The 18,613-nt window shown below is 43.3% G+C and overlaps 1 long non-coding RNA gene across 1 annotated transcript in view; it reads right to left on the minus strand.

The window, feature by feature from the left end:
* Positions 1 to 3,263: 3,263 nt before the first annotated feature.
* LOC119933983 overlaps positions 3,264 to 18,613 on the minus strand; it is a 59,902-nt gene continuing 44,552 nt past the window's right edge. Inside the window, exons 2-3 of the long non-coding RNA XR_005452827.1 lie at positions 10,639 to 10,836; positions 3,264 to 3,295 (exon numbers count right to left, since the gene is read on the minus strand). This is a non-coding gene — a long non-coding RNA (uncharacterized LOC119933983). The remainder of the gene's footprint in view (positions 3,296 to 10,638; positions 10,837 to 18,613) is intronic.

An 18,613-nucleotide genomic window follows, 5' to 3' on the forward strand; every position in this document is an offset into this window, starting at 1 on the left:
TTAGAGACAATTTGAATTCTCAGGCTTAATTTAACAGACACAGGATGGAGCTCTACAGATGGAAATGCTTTCAAAGTGAGATGACCTCTCAATCCAAATTTAATACCTACAGAATAGAGGTTTAAGATAATAATGGGAATTGTTTCTGTTTCCTTATTTTTTACTTATGCTGCAACTTTGATAGTAAAGGAAAGAGCTAATGTTTTCTGGAGACAGGGAGAAGTCTTCTCCAGTTAGGATACAGTTTTCAGAAGGAAAACCTAGGGGGTCAAGCCATTTAGCCAGAGTTAAATTATTAATTCAGAGCCAAGTGCTCCCCATTAGGAGGAAACTGAACTTCCAGGATACCAAGGACCTATTTAGTAAGATGGGTCTTTCTGCTCACTAAAAAATCCCTGATTGGCTAACGTTTCTCATACTTACTAATTCTAGAGTTAGAGTCCCAAAAGATGAATTCTGATCAAGACCAATACTCTTGACCTTGGGGACATCTTCCTTTTAAAAGGTTGAGGGAGCTGAGACTGACCAGAAAGGTTTTTTTTGGCGGCGGGGGGGAGGGGATCTTTATTGGTTTTTTAGGCACTTACTATGTGCCAGGCACTGTACTGAGTGCTGTGGTAGATACAAGCTAGGCAGGTGGGACACAGTATGGAATAATAATAATAGCTGTGGTATTTGTTAAGTGCTTACTTTGTGCCAAGCACTGTGTTAAGCGCTGGGGTGGTTACAGGTAAATCAGCTTGGACATAGTCCCTGTCCCATATGGGGCTCACAGTATTAATCCCCATTTTTACAGATGTCATAACTGAGGCCCAGAGAAGTTAAATGATTTGCCCAAGGTCACACAGCAGACAAGTGGTACAACTGGAATTAGAAGCCAGGTCCTTCTGACTCCCAAGCCTGAGCTCTTTCCACTAGGCACTGTGAGCCCACTGTTGGGTAGGGACTGTCTCTATATGTTGCCAACTTGTACTTCCCAAGCGCTTACTTAGTACAGTGCTCTGCACACAGTAAGCGCTCAATAAATACGATTGATTGATTGATTGATTGATTCTCTCATTATGTTATGAAAGGTTAGGAAAGAGAATTATGGGAAAGGAAGCACAAAAGAGAAAGACACAGAGAGAAACTGGCAAGAAACTGAGGGAGAGACATCAGCGTGAAGTAGACAAATTAAGGGGCACAAAGATCTTACCTGGGAATGAAAGGGCTCATTTTTTTAAATATTCTTTTTGTTCACTCTTTGAAAACAGTTCCAGAGTGTTTTGTGGGTTGATCAAGAAAAAAATCTTTGAATCTGCCCTTGAATTCCTCCAGACCGACTTTTACTGAGGATACAATTTTGCCTGGAACTGCTTACCGATTGATGTCTGTTTTCACTCCTTACTGTCAGTGACCTGGCTTCTGTTATCAAGTCAAGACAGGGAACTAAGGCAAATAAGTAGATCATTGAGGAAGAAACTCACTCTGCCTGAAATAATCAGATAAATTGGCCAAACTCCCATTGCAATTTCTTCAGTTTTACTTTGTCAGTGGAGACCCATTTGATGATGACTTTTAGCTGAATTTCTTTTTTTCAGGATCAAGCTTGAACTTTCCTGAACTTCGATATGGCCGAGCTTATTTTGGCCAAGTCCCTGGGTTCTTAAGGTTGGAACTTAATTTATAAATTATCAATCAGTCAGTGGTACTTATTGAGTACTTACCATGTGCAGAGCACTGTAATAATAATAATAATGATGAAAGCATTTGTTAAGCACTTACTATGTGCAAAGCACTGTTCTAAGCTCTCAGGAGAGTACAATGCAACAGAGTTGGCAGATGCATTCCCTGCCCACAAGGAGCATACAGTCTAGAAGTTTAGACTACAGTCTAAAAAGTTCCTGCATGGTTGAAAAGCTCCAGGCGGTCACTTCAGAAGAGTGTAAGGAGAGATCCAGGTATTGGAAGTAGATGACCCCAACTGAACTGAACCCCAGTTTATGAAGCACAAATATCTTCTGACTTCTAAACAGGGCACGTTATAAAAATCTTACTGAAGAGTCTATGTGGGTGAGGTCACCAGTCTAACCTCAAGTCACTACCCTAAATTACTTCTGGAGCCTTATCTTTGAGCTGACACAAAACACAAATCTTTTATGAAAAATGCAGCTTTTCGTTTTCAAAGTTCTGCCTGACATCATCTTCCAAGTTAGTGTAGCTTAACTCCTAGCTTCTCCAGCAAGCCTTGCCAGTAGAGTAGAGCAGCCTGGAAGTGTACTGTTCATGGCGCTTTGGGAAGGAGGAGAGAGGCAACCAGGCTCTTTCTGAACTGGTTTGAGGCTTCCGGGAAGGTCAGGGGAGGGGCTTAGCGACCACAGCTCTTCTGCATGAATCACTATGAGCGTCTGGTGGAGAGGGACATGCAGCAAAGAGGGGAAGCTAAAAATATGAAGGAGAGAAGTAGTTGTTTCAGTGTGAAAGGGAGGCTGCTTAAGACCTTTCCTTTGACAGGCACAGATCCTAGGCCCCCAGAACAGCCTGCATTCTGCCCTAAAAGAAAAAGAGCAAGACAAGAACTTGCTGAAGTGTTAAACACAAAAACATAAAACACCACCCTCATTTTCTCTACACACACACGAACTGCCTCCCTGGGGCTCCTCTCCTCAAGGGCTCACGTTCTGGCACAAGCTCTGTACTGTTGCCAGTCTCACAACTGTTTTCAATTTCAAGGGCTTCAGGCCATGGTATTACAGGGCAAGGCTGGGTCTCTAAGAAGGAAGAAAATGATCGGAGCGCCCCCGTGGCTTTCAATAGCCCGTTTCCCATCTCGTGAAACCGTAATTAGTTTCTCCATGTTTCAAAGATGTATTTTCATCCAGAGATAAATGCACATATTGGAAACTATTCAGAGGAAACTCAGAAGGGCAGAAGAGCAGTCATGCGCAGCAGCTATAAACATAACTTCCTTTAAAAAAAAAGCCACAGTGTTTTCCAGAACTTAAGACAGCGTGTGACGTCTGAGCTGTAACATCAACAATCTCTGGAGGCCGAGGGAATGAGATGGGCTCCCTGATGCAGTCCAGCCAAGGAGTGTTCTCCGACAGGGATAGACTTGATGGACTCCTCCATGAGGAAAAAAGCATAACAAAGCAACCCTCACCTCATTTCACAGTTACCCAGTTACAAAAGAACATGGGAGGAGCCAGGTTAATTGTATAGGAATTTTATTATTCACAGCTGCCTTTTAAAAACCAAAGTATGAACTTCTAAATGCTTTTTTGGGATTTTCTTCATTTCCTCCTCTTCACAGCACCTAGGGAAAAGGTCACAGAAATCAAACCTCAAGACATGCCTGCCTCCCGTTGTATTACCGTTCAGGATAGGAGTAGGCAAGCCTTTTAACAAGCCTTGGACACCTTTAGTCTTTGGATACATCACATGATCCCACCTCAAGTCAATTGGAGCTGCATATCAGCAACTGGGAGTGGGGGAGGATGGGATGTTAGCCGTTGACTTCAGAAGGAATTATATGCAAGACTATTAGGGCAGAATTTAGCACTGGGAACATCCATGGGAAACAGAGCCAAGAGTAACAGTAAGCATATTCCTGTACATGAACCATTCCATTAATAGACATACAGCAGGGCCTCTCCCCCTATCAGGCAGTCAGTTTGGGGTGATTGCATTACTAATGTCAGCTATCGTTAGCTAAAAGAAAATTTACAGCCACAGAGGATTGGACTACATACTAACAGAGTCCTCTACAGGCTCCCTGAAATAGCAGTACGGTTCTATTCTGACCCAATAAGAAAATTGAGGTGAATACCCGGCATGTGACAAATCACAATGATATGTGTGAAGATGGAATGGGGTGTAATTAATGCCTCCATTAGGAGGCATCATCAGAGTGTCAGTTCTACGGTTCCCCCCAGGGATCCCAGCCAAAGGCGGTTGGGATGATGGAATGGCAGAGGCCAGAGAGAAGTCTCCATTTGCCTTGGACTTGGGAGTTCTATCTCCCCATATCTCCCATCTTCTCTCCTCAGCTTTAGAATCATTTATTCAATCAGTCGTATTTATTGAGTGCTCACCGTGTGAAAAGCACTGCACTGAGCACTTGAGAGAGTACAATATAACAATAAACGGGCACATTCCCAATCATGGGCCAAAGAATGACTCTTGACCTTAGGGAGATCTACGACTTACTGTAGCTCTCAACAAGACTCAAGACTAATGGAAAAAAATAAGGATGTAGGAAGAGTATTCCATTTGAATTGATCTGATTTCTAGGGTTACCCGTCTTCCCACTGCTTCTCTCTACATTTTTTTTTACAAATATTTGGGGTCTGTGTATTGGTAAAAGCTGAGTTGAGTCAAGCAACTTGCTCTCTTTGCAGTCTTGGGTCACAAAGTTGGATGAAGGCAGAGCTGCCCACCTATGACTAGGAGGGCTCTAGTTCTGTTCAGTCCACTCAGGCTTTGTTCTTAAAGCTGCTTATACAGTTTCCCGTAGGAGTCTGTAATTTTAATCAGTAAATCTCTCTCTTGATTTATCACCTCTTATTGACACAGTGGTAAATTCAAGCGGTAGGACTGAAAACTGGATCTGTTCTTTCCCTTTCTTTGCTCTGCTTCTGTTTGATTTTCTCGACCCTCTTTGGTAATTGTTCTGTTTCTGACACTATCTGCAGAACACAGCTTTGGTCAGAGGTCAGTGGACCCTACCTCCAAGTAGTATGGAATGCTCTAACTCATAGGGACAGCAACTCCAGCTAGAGTTTACTAAAACTACAGCAGACAAACCACAGACTGGTGGAACCCAGAGTATTTCATTTTTGAAAAAGTGGAAAATCAAGGTGGTTATAGAGATGTTGATTCCCTACAGCCTCTAAGATAATACAGAGATACAGTCTTCTGATTTAGTCTATTGGACTGAGCATCTAGAACCTCCTGCCTCTAGCCTTTCAGCTTTGCCACTTAATCACTCCTATTTACTGAGCACTTATTCTGTGCAGACCCCTATAATGAGCACTTGAAACAGTACAATAATCACAAGTTTGTAGACACATTCCCTGCCCACCACGAGCTTACAGTCTAAAGGGGGAGACAGATATCAGTGTAAATAAATAAATTAAATTACAGACATGTGCATACGTGCTATGGGGCTGAGGAAGGCTGTGTTCCCTCTGCACAGCTTGGTCTCTTTCTAAACATGGCAGATTCTATTAAGCAGACATTGATAGGCATTTGGGAATTCAGGAAATTCCTGCTCTTCAGGCATCTCTGTCTATAAGGTTCATTTCCAACCACATAAGTGGAAAATCCTCCCTATCAAACAGTCATTTCAAAACATGAAATGACTTTGGAGGTTAGGTAGGCCAACTGGAATAAGGCTTCTCTTCCACCGAGATTCTTGCAACACTGGGGTAAGGTCATAGAGTGGTTCTCAGAATCCATTCTCAGGAATACTATATGCCCTTCCAAGCACTCAAATCCAGCTGGATGTCAAGAAAACACTAAGGTTCTATGAATTAAATAAACCTGCATTTCATTAGACTTACAATGACTGGACTGCCCTCCTTCTTCCTAGACTGAAGGGAAAAAGTCTTAATTCACTTCATTTTTATGAGATTTAAAAAATTCTTAATCAGGTTTTGGATGAAAAGACATGCTTCGGGCCCCTTGGCCTCCTTCAGGGATGGTTTTGTCATTGCATCTGAAAGCTGATTTAATATTTTGAAAATATTGTAGAAACAAAGTACCGTCTTTCTTTCTCCCTTCCACCAGTTCTACTTCCCTTCAGTCTCAGGAACAGGCGTGCAATTCAATCATCGTAAATCTAATCAAGGCCTAGGAAACTGTCATGACAATTTGAACAACTTGAAATTCAGGGAGAAAAACCTGTTTCTTTTGAAAGGCGGACCTTATGGGAGAACTTTGACCTCAGCTAATGGATCGGTAGTGTGCTACCAATGGTGAAGGAAAGTCGGTAACGACTTATAATAACACTGAATTGGTGTGTACCTTTCTGGATGGGATTCACGGGACTTTCCAAAAGCCGTGATTTGTCCCAAGGTGCCTCAGCAGATAAGGGCTAGAGTGCAGGTCCCCTTACTTTTTACTGTCATATGCTAACCACTGGACTAGGCTGTATTGTTATTGCTGATATTTAAAATATTAAACTGAGTATGATTACTCAATCTATCAATGGCATTTACTGAGTGCTTACAGTGTGCAGAGCACTGTACTAAGCACATAGGAGAGTTACATTTAACGGAGTTGGTGGACACATCCCCTGCCCACAAGAAGCTTACAGTCTAGAGGGTGAAGTGGACAATACTATAAATTATGGATATGTACATAAGTGCTGTGGGGCTGAAGGTGAGGTGGATATCAAGTGTGTAAAGGGTACAGATCCAAGCGCCTAGGCAACTCTGAAGGAAGAGACCTCCTCTAGACTGTAGGCTCCTTGTGGGCAGGGAATGTGTCCACCAACTCAGTTACTTTGTACTCTCCTAAGGGCTCAGTACAGTGCTCTGCACACAGTAAGTGCACAATAAATGCAGTTGAATAAATGAATGAGAGGAAGTAGGGGAAAAGAGGGAGCAGTTGGTGAAGACCTCTTGTAGGAGATGTAATTGTAATAGGGGAGGATGGTGGCCTGTCATATATGGAGGGGAAGGGAGTTACAAGTCAGAGGGAGGACATGGGCAAGGAATCAGTGGTGAGATAGATGAGTTAGAGGTACAGTGAATAAATTGGCAAAATAGTTGCTTGTGTTTCTATTGCACTTTTATTTTTCCAAAGTGCTTTTGTATCAATGATATCATTCTATCCTCACAGCATTCCTGTGAGGTAGAGGAAGGCGTTATTAACCCCATGTTTTAAATGAGGAAAGAGAGGTTAGGTGACTTGCCCAAGATCACCCAGAAGGCAAGTGGCAGAAATAGATCTGGAGCTAAATCCCCTGACTCCAGATCCATGCCCTTTCAACTAACCCACATTGCTTTCCACAGAAATGGGCGAAACAATCCGTCAATCAATAAATGGTATTTTTGAGCACTTGCCATATGCAGAGCACAGAGAATTTTGAAAAAAATTTCATTTCTTTGGGCTGCTGCTTTGCCATCTCATGGGTATACACTGACTTGTTCCCATCTTCTTCCTTCCCTCACACCTCTGGGCTCAGTTTTTCCATTTCTAGAATGGAGTTTATATCTTCGATTATTGGAGTGTGGTGAAGAGAAGGGCTGTAATGTAATGAACAGGACCTTGTGATGATGATGATGATTATGGTACTTGTTAAACTCTTACTGTGTGCCAAGCACTGCTCTAAGCGCTGGGGTAGATACAAGTTAATCCAGGTTGGACACAGTCCTGTCCCACAGAGGGCTAACTCTCTTAATCCCCATTTTAGAAATGAGGTAACCAAGGCCCAGAGAAGTTAAATGACTTGCCCAAGGTCACACAGCAGAACCAAGATTAAAACCCAGGTTCTTCTGACTCCTAGGCTCATGCTGCTTCATCTCACTGCTTGTGCTTTTTGAAAAAAGCCTACATATACTCCAGGATTTCATTGAGAAACAGGCTCTTTCTAGTGGAAAGAGCCCAGGCATGGGAGTCAGAGGACCTGCGTTCTAATCCCTGTTTTACTTGCCTGCTGTGTGACCTTTGTCAAGTCACTTAACTTATCTGTGCCTCAGTTACCTCATCTGTAAAATGGGGATGAAGACTGTGAGCCCCATGTGGGGCAGGGACTTTGTCCAACCTGATTATCTTGCATCTACCCCAGCACTTAGTATAGTGCCTGGCACATAGTAAGTGCTTAACGAATGACATTTTTTTAAAAAAAGTAAATATCTTGATTTGAACTGAAACACAACATTTGTGTAAGTCTTTTCCCTTTCTTCTTTAATGCTGCATTCTCAATTTTTCCAACAATCTATCAGAGCAAAGAGTACCAACTCTGGGTACTCTTCATCCATTTAGGCTTTGCTAGAACCTGTTCAGTCTCTCATACGTGTAACTGAGTAATAATAATAATAATGATGGTATTTGTTAAGCGCTTACTATGTGCCGAACACTGTTCTAGGCACTGGGATAGATACAAGGTTATCTGGTTGTCCCACATGGGGCTGACAGTCTTAATCCCCATTTTACAGATGAGGGAACTGAGGCACAGAGAAGTGAAGTGACTTGCCCAAAGCCACACAGCTGACAAGTGGCGGAGCCGGGATTAGAACCCACAACCTCTGACTCCCAAGCCTGGGCTCTTTCCACTAAGCCACGCTGCTACTGTATGCTTGCTGAAAAATGACTTTCCTAAAAAGCTTTTCCGAAAATACTCAGTGGCCAGTGGAATTGATATAGGAGTATGCGATCTGGACCTTCTGGTTAAGATCATTAATGTGAAGTCCTATCAAACTAAAGGATTCATTGTTTGGTGGCAATACATGTTCATAGAGCTTGTCACCTCTATATCACCTCAGCCTTTCACTCTTATATCAGCTCACTGGTTTCATTGCAAACCTGCCAAGAAAAAGAGTACTGGTGGAGGAAGAGCCAGCTTTTAATTGGATAGAAGTGTTTTCACATGGTCATCTCATCATTGGTTGAAGTTCTGAGGGTGGATTAGCTAAGGCAGCTAAGGTAGTCAAAAAGAGCCATCTCTGAGTCGGGCCTTGTGATATTTTTCATGATTCCCACCTTACTCCTGGCTGTAATTGAATTAAACTCGGTGAACTGAGCAGCACCGGGCTGGGCCAGGACTTGATGGGAGGCCTTTAGCAAACCTTAAGTTGTTACTCTAAAGGAGGAAGTGGTATTGACATGAAGGCCATTTGATGTGGTTCAAATTCTCTTCCATTGTACTGCTACATTCCACCCCAGAACGGCAAAGCAAAGCGATTCCCAGAAGAAGTAATTAGCAGAGTGCATTCAGCCTTTGCGAAAAGCAGGTTATCAATCAATCAATAATAAAAAATTCAATTGGAAAAAGTTTCCACCTTGCTTTCCTTGGTCATGGACGAAGGAGGGGGCGTTCATTGGGATCATTTGGTTCATATTACATCACTTTTAACATAATAGGCCCTTATGGGGAGTGATTGGGATCAAGAATATGAACAAAATAACTTTATCTCTAGCTGGTCTCCTGTGTTCATTTCATGTGTTCAAGTAAGGAAGCGCATGCCTAATCTTGGATTTTCCCTGAGTAATTGCTTAGACATTGATCTTTTAATGGGGGACAATGAGTTAATTCACCCCCAAACCCTTCTAGTAGCAGAAAAGGAGTGATTTCTTATTGCCATCATGCTAATTGCTCTATATTATTTGTCATTAGCATAGAAATGAATATGTGGAAGATTGAACTGTATCCTTACTCTGCACAGTCTGGTAGCAGAAGAGCAAACGGATGGGGGTATTTGGAGTGGTGGGAAATTAGGGATAGGATTTACCAAAGGATTGTGAGATCAAGCATCCCTGAAGGGACATGGGTCAGTGATGACAAGGATAAGGGAAACTTGGAAGCAATGGATTGTAAGTTGTCTCTAAACAGTAGGCTCACCGTGGGCAGGCAACATGTCTACCAACTCTGATATACTCTCCCAAACACTTAGTACAGTGCTCTGCACACAGTGAGCACTCAGTAAATACCATTGACTGATAGAAGGGGCTGTTTGAGAGAGAAGTGAGAGATTGCAAATCACCATTGGGATGAGAGAGACTAGGTGGAGAATGTCGCTGGTGAAGAAAGTGAGAGAATAAACGGTGGCAGGGGTGAGCTGGCAGGGGATTTTGAGAGAGACCCAAATTCACAGAAGCTAGGAGGAAAAAACTTGAGCACTCCATTCAGAAAGGGAGAAGGAAGAAAGGACAAAAGATAGGGAGAAGTTTGGGAATAAAATCCCCAGGACAGGAGTTTGAGGATCTTAGAAGGACTCCTGTAATGCTATTGTCAGAAGAAGTTGTGGCATGGCTATGTAAACCTCTCATCTGCTCCAAGTGCCTCTTACAGTGCTGTGCACTCAGTAAGCACTCAATAAATACCATTGATTGTTCTGCAGTTTCTTTTCCTAACCCACTGTGCCACATCTTGCCACCCTCCCGTGGCCCTTTCAAGAGAGAGTTACCTTCTGACTATAGGGAACTGTAGAACGATGTCACTGAGGAGATCTAATCAGGATAGGCCACCCTCAAGGAGTGAATTCAGACTATCCCAGTGTGGGATCCAGGTTATTCACATTTCCGAGAAGAGTGATCAGCTGGTAAGAAGCCACAAACGTACCTCTGGAGAAAGCAGTCAGGAAAAAGAGGTCAGAAGGATTCCACAGAGACTCGGGTAAAGAAGCTGAGCTGAGAACACAGACCTCAGCTCTACAGAGGCCTGAGACCCCCAAGAAGTTAGGCGGGAAATGTATTTTAGGAATAAAGCCTTGGGATGGAGGGGGGAAAATGTTCAAACACACTAGAAGTTTTTAAAGTTATCTGAAAATGTCAACCATTCAGACACGTTTCATTCCTTATTGAAAGATTAGGAGTAGTTTGAACTGATTTCTTGAAGAACTCTGTTAAACTCCATGTTATTGTCTCGTGCCCCAGCACAGTTCTATCACAGACATTGCAAACATTTTTAATGTGAAATGGATGGGTACAGACCTGTGTCCATTTCGCAACTTGGGCCAAAGCTGACTCCCCAAGCCTCATGTGGTGAGTTTTCTGGGCTGGCTGTCTGGAGCTGTCTGGAGCTGTTGTCTGTTTCAGAACAGTAGCCACATAGTAATCTCCTGGGATATCGTCTGCGCTTCGTGTGATACTGTTCTTCATCTCGGGTTTATAGAGAACAGGGGTCTCCGCCTTGGGGAGGCAAAGAGCAAAGGCTTATTAGAAGCTGCCCAGGGAAAACGCTAAGAAAAAAGGAATGTAGGGGAGGGAAGAGAAACAGGAAGGGTACTGGGAAAATGTATTCACTCCATTTGGTGTCAGTGACTAAAGGATTAACTGGGTGTGGTCTTTGGTGTAAAATGAAATCATTTCCAAATAGTTTGGATATAGCAGAGAGAGAAGGGATGAAAAACGTTAAAAATAAACTGTTTAAAACAATATAAAATGAGAGTGGATACTACAAGCTGTAGCACGTCGTGGATCTCAGGAAATAGAACTCTAAAAAGTACAAAAGGCCTTCAGTGTGAGGTAATGAGGCGCATCTAATTATATTTAAGAAAGAACAGTGAGGACTACTTAGGAACACACAGCCCTCCCCTTTCTCCTCTCACAGGCCAGTCAGAATTCCAGTTCCAGAGACACCGTTATTTCAGGGAAGGGTGAGGAATTTAGAGAGCATCACGGAAAACAAGGTTGTTATTTTCCCATAACTGAAAAAAAAATCACAAGTCCTTCCCTGTCCATTCCCTTCCCCCTCCCAAAAAACTCACATCAGGAAACAGAAAAAAAAAAATCCCCAAAACAAAACAAGCACCACCGCCATGAGAAATCAAGGCAGTCAGAATGACATTTGACACCACCAGGCCACAGCTGAAGAACAAGGGAAAAGTTTTCGGACGACTGTCACTGACCCATAGTCCCTCACTCCTAACCTTGCTCTCCAACATATGTTTCTCATTTCCTTGCTTATAGCTGGCCCAAGCTAATGATATGTGTTTTGGCAGCCATCCCGTGCTTGGCATACTGCCTGCCTTGTTCTCATTGTCCCAGCTACTTACAGAAACCTCTTTCTCTGTCTCTCTCTCTCTCTTAGAAAACCAGCTTTAAAGAACAGTAAATATGCAAAACAGCCCATGCTCTGTTCAGCTACCATCTTGAATACTCCCCCCTCCACCCTAACACACCCCATCAATAAAGGCATGAAGAGACTGCCCACGGGTGAGGGGTAAGTTAAACACAAAAGCAGTGGAAATTCAAACAAATTGGCCCATTAGAGTCTTGTGCTGCTATAAATACTGAGGAGCTCAGCTATTTTGAGGGACGATGGCATGGGAAAGTTCTGTCTGGAATCTTGAATCTGTCAGAGGAGACAGATCTTTCCAGCAGACATGGGAAGACTGAGCCTTCGGCAAGCAGAATGGAGGAGGAGGGCATCGAATGTGGCCAATTCCAGGGTAGATTTAAATTGGAATGGGAGATGCCATTACATCAGGTCTCACCCTGCTCTTTGGAGCTGCCGGGCCGTCTGAGACTTGAGGCCGTGATGTCACTTGGAGTGTCTGTGACCTCGGGGAAAGAGTATGTGCTCTTTTAGTTCTCAGGGTCAGTGGACTTCTTCATCCTCCCTAAAGGAATTGGCAAAGCAGTGGAGGAGGGGTGGGAAACAGCAGTGTGTGGCATACTGGGGAGAGGCCTGTAGCAGTAGTCCAGTTTGGCTTTTTCCGTCCATCTGGACGTGAGGTCGACCTGTACTTGGCCAAATTTTTGGCCAAACCAACCCCTGAAATTTAGCACCTGACCGTGTAAATTAAGTCATCATACATACCTTACCTGCATGTGTGAAAATCTAGGTGTTATATACAAAACAAGTGTGTCCGTCCATTGTTCAGGTAAAAATTAGTGCTCCCTAGGAGATCTCAGAAATATGATGACACTCACTCTAACACAAATAGATACAGAAATAGATACAAATATGCATATGTGCTCACACGCGCGGGTGCACGCACACAAACACACACACACACACACACAAACACACACTGCATAAATAAATACCTGCCTTTAATTCTCCTGCTAACGATTGTCTATTATTACTGCCAAGTGCTACTAGGTATGCTCTGCCTCAGGACATCGAACTTCTCTTTCAAAGACCCTCATACGGTATCAGAAAGGAAATTCACGGAGCGATGGCAAGGGTGAACTTGAAATAAGTGACCAAGGGTCAGGCATTTAAATAGGGAAAAATACATCCTCCCTCTCCCATGTGCTTTTAGAATGGCATTGGCTCTTCGTGAGTTGGATGGGTCCAAGGGGTTACTGAAAATATCAAGGAAATTACCTTGGCAGATAAAAGTATAATTAGTTTGGTTTTAATAGCAGAGCCTGCAGCAGGATTTATTTCTTGAGCTGATTGTGCAAACTAAAATGCTAAGTTCACCACCTGTTTTATTTCATTACAAACTTCCATTTTGACTGAGGTGACCATATTTTCTGAAGCACCAAGTGGGATAGGAGGCACGGATCAGGAGGGAGAAAAGGCAGGAAAAGGAAGTGGTAGGAAAGAGTGCCAGGGAGTGGGGAAAGGAATGATAGAGGATGAGAGGTAAAGAAAGGAAGAGTCGGGAAAGACAGGCACGCCAAAAAAATGGAGTACCCATATCTACAGAGTATTCTCCAAGGCGGCCTTTGCTTCAAACAGTTGAAAAGGCAGCAAAACCTGCCTCTACTCCGGGCATCTATTCCATGGTGATGGTTCCTTACTCTTCTCACCACTGCTAATGTGCTGGCTCTCTTCCTCCCTTCAAAGCCCTACTGAGAGCTCACCTCCTTCAGGAGGCCTTCCCAGACTGAGCCCCCTTTTTCCTCTCCTCCTCCCCATCCCCCCTGCCCTAACTCCTTCCCCTCCCCACAGCACCTCTATATATGTTTGTACAGATTTATTACTCTATTTATTTTACTTGTACATATTTACTATTCTATTTATTTTCTTAATGATGTGCATCTAACTTTATTTCTATTTATTCTGATGACTTGACACCTGTCCACCTATTTTGTTTTGTTGTCTGTCTCCCCCTTGTAGATTGTAAGCCCATTGTTGGGTAGGGACCATCTCTGTATGTTACCAACTTGTACTTCCCAAATGCTTAGTACAGTGCTTTACACACAGTAAGTCCTCATTAAATACAATTGAATGAATGAATGAATGGCTTGCATGTCACTATCACCACTTTAGGCAAAAACGAGACTTGATGGGTCCCACCAGCCCTAATTCAGATGGCGAGAAGGCAATTCAAACTGTAGGACCAGCTCACCTAATGTGGGATGTCTGCCCATTGTAATTATATTTCCCAGAATATTATTCATTTTTCTTGTGGTTTACTGGAGCATTTTATTCTCAGGCTTGGATTAAGTCAACACCAGGAAGGCATTTTGGGACAGGATTATTTTCAGGGGTAAAATCTGTTTTTCACCCAAACCTTAGCCTTCAGTGCCCAGCTAAAATTAACAGGAATCATCCCTCCGCCACCCAACAAGAGAGACTATGGTTTTGGAGTTAGGTGCTACTAGGGCCTGTCCAGAGTACCCTGACCTAATCACTGGGTCTGATTAATGAGCTTCATTTCAGGATTCCCCAACACCTAGCCCTGCCCTCTTACCCTAATGGCATCCTGAGGCAGTTCCCATGGCCCAAGTCAACTGACAAGGTGAGGGTAGGGGGATGGCGAAAGTAGTGAGGATCCTGCTCCTTGATAGCCATTTGTGGAGAGGGGAATGGGGCAGTTTGCTATAGTTATGGCTGTTGCTTCTGCTTTTCCCCCTTGAGCAAATACCAGGGTGGTTTTAACTGAACAAGGTCTCCTCTTCCCCAAGGGCTTCTCTTGTTCCCACGAGTGTACTGGCTGGCTGCAAATCCTGAGCAGATAAGAGCAAAAGGATCAGTCCCCTCAGCCCCCCAGGCAGCAGCTGTCAGTCAGGCAGACTCCCTGATTTTGAAAAAAAGGACGCAGCAATTCCTTCTTTCACTGGAAGGGAAATGAAGCAGCCAATGTTCACACCGTTAAGAAATGTGGATGCTCAAATTTTTTATTTGTAATGGACACTTGTTTTGCCTCAAGCACACTCGGACAATAAGTCCCTTTCAAATAAGCCCAATGGACTTGGGGGATTAAAAAATATATATTTGCCTCCCTACTTAGAAAACTGCTCTGACACTAAAGTTACCTGGCATGTATTGAGAAAAAGAAGAACCACAAGTGAATTCAGCTGCCGCAGAGAGATGACAAAAAGTAGAAAATAGTAGAGTAGGAAAATAGAACTACAGAGAAAAACCATATTCAGATGAGTGAAACAATAGGAGGAGATCAAGGGATGAAAAGAGATTTTCACACTAAGTAGAAACAAGTTCGAGAGGGAAAAAGGAAACTGAAAAGAGATATGAGTTGATGGATTAAATAATGAGTCCGTGATGGCAGCATTTAAACTAAGGGAAGTTCATTTATTCAATCGTATTTACTGAGCACTACTGTGTGCAGAGCACTATACTAAGCACTTGGGAGAGTACACTATAGCAATAAACAGACACATTGCCTGTGCACAACAAGCTTATAGTCAGAGGAAGTTATAACCAGCAAATGAAGTAAATGGTAAGTGAGCAGGCTAGTGTGAGGAGGAAGATGATATTTCTGCATTTCTCTATGTATGAACCAGCCAGTCATTGGAAACTGGTGTGGAGCCTGAGGAGGACAGGTGAGTGACATATCACTATCGCAGTGTTTTGAATTCGCACACAGTCTGGAGCACCGTTGCGGTTGGCATCGCATTGGTGTCACCTCCAGAGAGTAAATGACAGTGCTCCTGTGAGGCTGGGGGAAGACCAGTGCCACCTCTGCAGCCCCATTTGGATCCAAGCAAGGGTTCCCAACATTACTGCTCCATTCCTCTGCTCCAGAGCAGCCCTGCCTCTGAGTGGGAATTCTGGACGAGGCTGGAGTGGGTCTCCAAAGTGGTGGCGGGGCGGAACAGGCTGTAGCATTAATCAAAAGGCCACAGGAAGTCCTGTGGCTGCCTCAGTCGCTTTGGCCAGCCCCTCTCCCACCGCCCACCCCCGCCACCACTGCCATGACAGCAGTCCGCAACAGTCTCAAGCAGTGTTTCTCAAACGAGGCATCAGATGCCTGTGATGAGGAAGGAAACGGAGGAGATGAATTTATATTTTAGGAGGTTCCTCTAGTCTAAAAAAAGCAATTCTGTCTCTGGTACATTCAAGTGAAGGAAGTTAAGATGAATCTACGAGTTTACTTAATCAACTACTAGATGGGGAAAGGTCATTAGGGATGTTGAAAGATGCAACATATATGCAAGTATTACAGGCAGTTTTTTTCTTCAGTAAATTATGGGATAAATATCCCATCTTTTCGTGGGAAATGAGACCCAGGACTGGAAAAAAAAGAGCGGGAATCCCTTGGAAAGAAAAGCACCCTGATTTTTTTTTTCCCCACTAAGGGGCAAAAAGCAATGTGCATGTTTTGTTCAGAGATGCAACTCACATATATGGATTATGTACAGTTGAGTTCATTAGCATGAAAATGTCAGTTGAGGTAAAGGGTAAAGATGAGGAGCCATAAAGGATAACTAAGGTAGAAAAGATCAAAAGACTAAAATTGAACATTGTAATCTTTGGAAAGAAAATATTTCTAATGTTTTGGACAATTCTCTGCAAGGAATAAAGACAAGGTTGGAAATGGAGCTGCTTTTTTGACTCCCCAAAAGTTCATTGAGAAAATGGCAAGTTATGGAAACTATTTTAGCCTAATTTTTTTCTCTGTCTAATTGATGACATTGTTCATCAAACTACTTCACTAGCCATTGTTCATCTTGGGCCGCTGGACAAATATCAGGGCAGGGGAAAGGTCCTCTTCCACTCAACTTCTGGGAATAGAAGGTTTTGCCCTTAAGTGGTTAAAATATCAGCACATTTCACTGGTCTTAGGTTTCTCATAAACATTCAGCAAAGCAATTTCACTCAATCGCACATATTAACTACTTAAGTTCTCCTCTCCAAGGATGTGGATTGTTATTTTATGCCAAAAGTCCTGTAATTAAGTTTGACATAAGCGCATGGATTAAATATGTGGTTTGGGGGCCAATGGAAGATTTTTTTTCCCCTTCTCTTCTTGCCATATGGAGACTGTAACCAAATAATGAGCAAATTTAAGACAAAAAAAAAGAATTTCCAATCTCATTAGTCAGACTGTTTATCAGGTATGTCTCGGGGCTGCTAGTTGCAAGACCAGTCTCTTTTCGTGTGTGTGTGTGTGTGTGTGTGTGTGTGTTGTTTTTTTTTTAAAAAAAGGAAAAAAATTCAACTAAAAATGCCCTAAACTCTCAGACCCAGCTGTTGATGTGCAACAAATCCAGTGTCAGGCTCACAGAGCACCCTCTGATGGACACTACCCTGTTTATGGAGCTAGAGTAGTTTGGAGTTCATTCATTTATCACCTCTGACCACATTTATGGGAATCTTCTCATTGTCGGAAAACACTTACCAAGGTTGTTGAGCATTTCTCATATTTATTAATCACATTTAATATCCACATCAAGCCATCCATTTTTCTTTGCTAATATTTTCATTTGCTTCATGGCTTTTCCTGCTCTTTTCAAATTGCAGGGTCCTTGGGTGACTTTAAAAAGGGCCCTCCTCACCTAAGCAACATAATAGGTTTGCTTAAAATTTCTTGGTGATTGCTTATGATTTGGATAGGAAAGCTCTTGTTTCTCCATTCCTAAAAGCACCTGAAAATAGCTTTTTCAAATGCTTGAGATATAAAATCTCCTCAGTACTTACCCCAAGCCAGGAGCAGAAGTGCTGAAAACTGTAATGATAAGAGTGATAATATTCATTAAGCACTTCCTATATACCAAGCACTCTGCTAAGTGCTGGAGTAGATGCAAGATAATCAGGTCAGACACACTCACTGACCCAAATGGGCTTCTCAGTCTGAGAAAGAGGAAGAACTGGTATTTTAACCCTGTTTCACAGATGAGGTAACTAAGGCATGGAAAATCAATCATTCAGTGGTATTCATTCATTCATTCATTCAATCGTCTTCATTCAATCGTATTTATTGAGCGCTTACTGTGTGCAGAGCACTGTACTAAGCACTTGGGAAGTACAGGTTGGCAACATATAGAGACGGCCCCTACCCAAGGGCGGGCTCACAGTCTAGAAGGGGGAGACAGACAACAAAACAAAACATATTAACAAAATAAAATAAATAGAATAGTAAATATGTACAAGTAAAATAGAGTAATAAATATGTACAAACATGTATACAGGTGCTGTGGGGAGGGGAAGGAGGTAGGGTGGGGGGAGAGGAAGGAGGGGGCTTAGTCTGGGAAGGCCTCCTGGAGGAGGTGAGCTCTCAGTAGGGCTTTAAAGGGAAGAAGAGAGCCAGCTTGGTGGATGTGCAGAGGGAGGGCATTCCAGGCCAGGGGGAGGTTGTGGGCTGGGGGTCGATGGTGGGACAGGCGAGAACGAGGCCCAGTGAGGAGGTTAGTGGCAGCGGAGCGGAGGGTGTGGGCTGGGCTGTAGAAAGAAGGGAGGTGAGGTAGGAGGGGGTGAGGTGATGGAGAGCCTTGAAGCCAAGAGTGAGGAGTTTTTGCCTGATGTGTAGGTTGACTGGTAGCCACTGGAGATTTTTGAGGAGGGGAGTAACATGCCCAGAGCATTTCTGCACAAAGATGATCCGGGCAGCGGCGTGAAGTATAGACTGAAGTGGGGATAGACAGGAGGATGGGAGATCAGAGAGCAGGCTGATGCAGTAATCCAGTCGGGATAGTATGAGAGATTGAACCAGCAGGGTAGCGGTTTGGATGGAGAGGAAAGGGCAGATCTTGGTGATGTTGCAGAGGTGAGACCGGCAGTTTTTGGTGATGGATTGGATGTGAGGGGTGAATGAGAGAGCGGAGT

Source organism: Tachyglossus aculeatus, chromosome 11, assembly GCF_015852505.1.
Source record: "Tachyglossus aculeatus isolate mTacAcu1 chromosome 11, mTacAcu1.pri, whole genome shotgun sequence".
In the NCBI taxonomy this organism is placed as follows: Eukaryota; Metazoa; Chordata; class Mammalia; order Monotremata; family Tachyglossidae; genus Tachyglossus; species Tachyglossus aculeatus.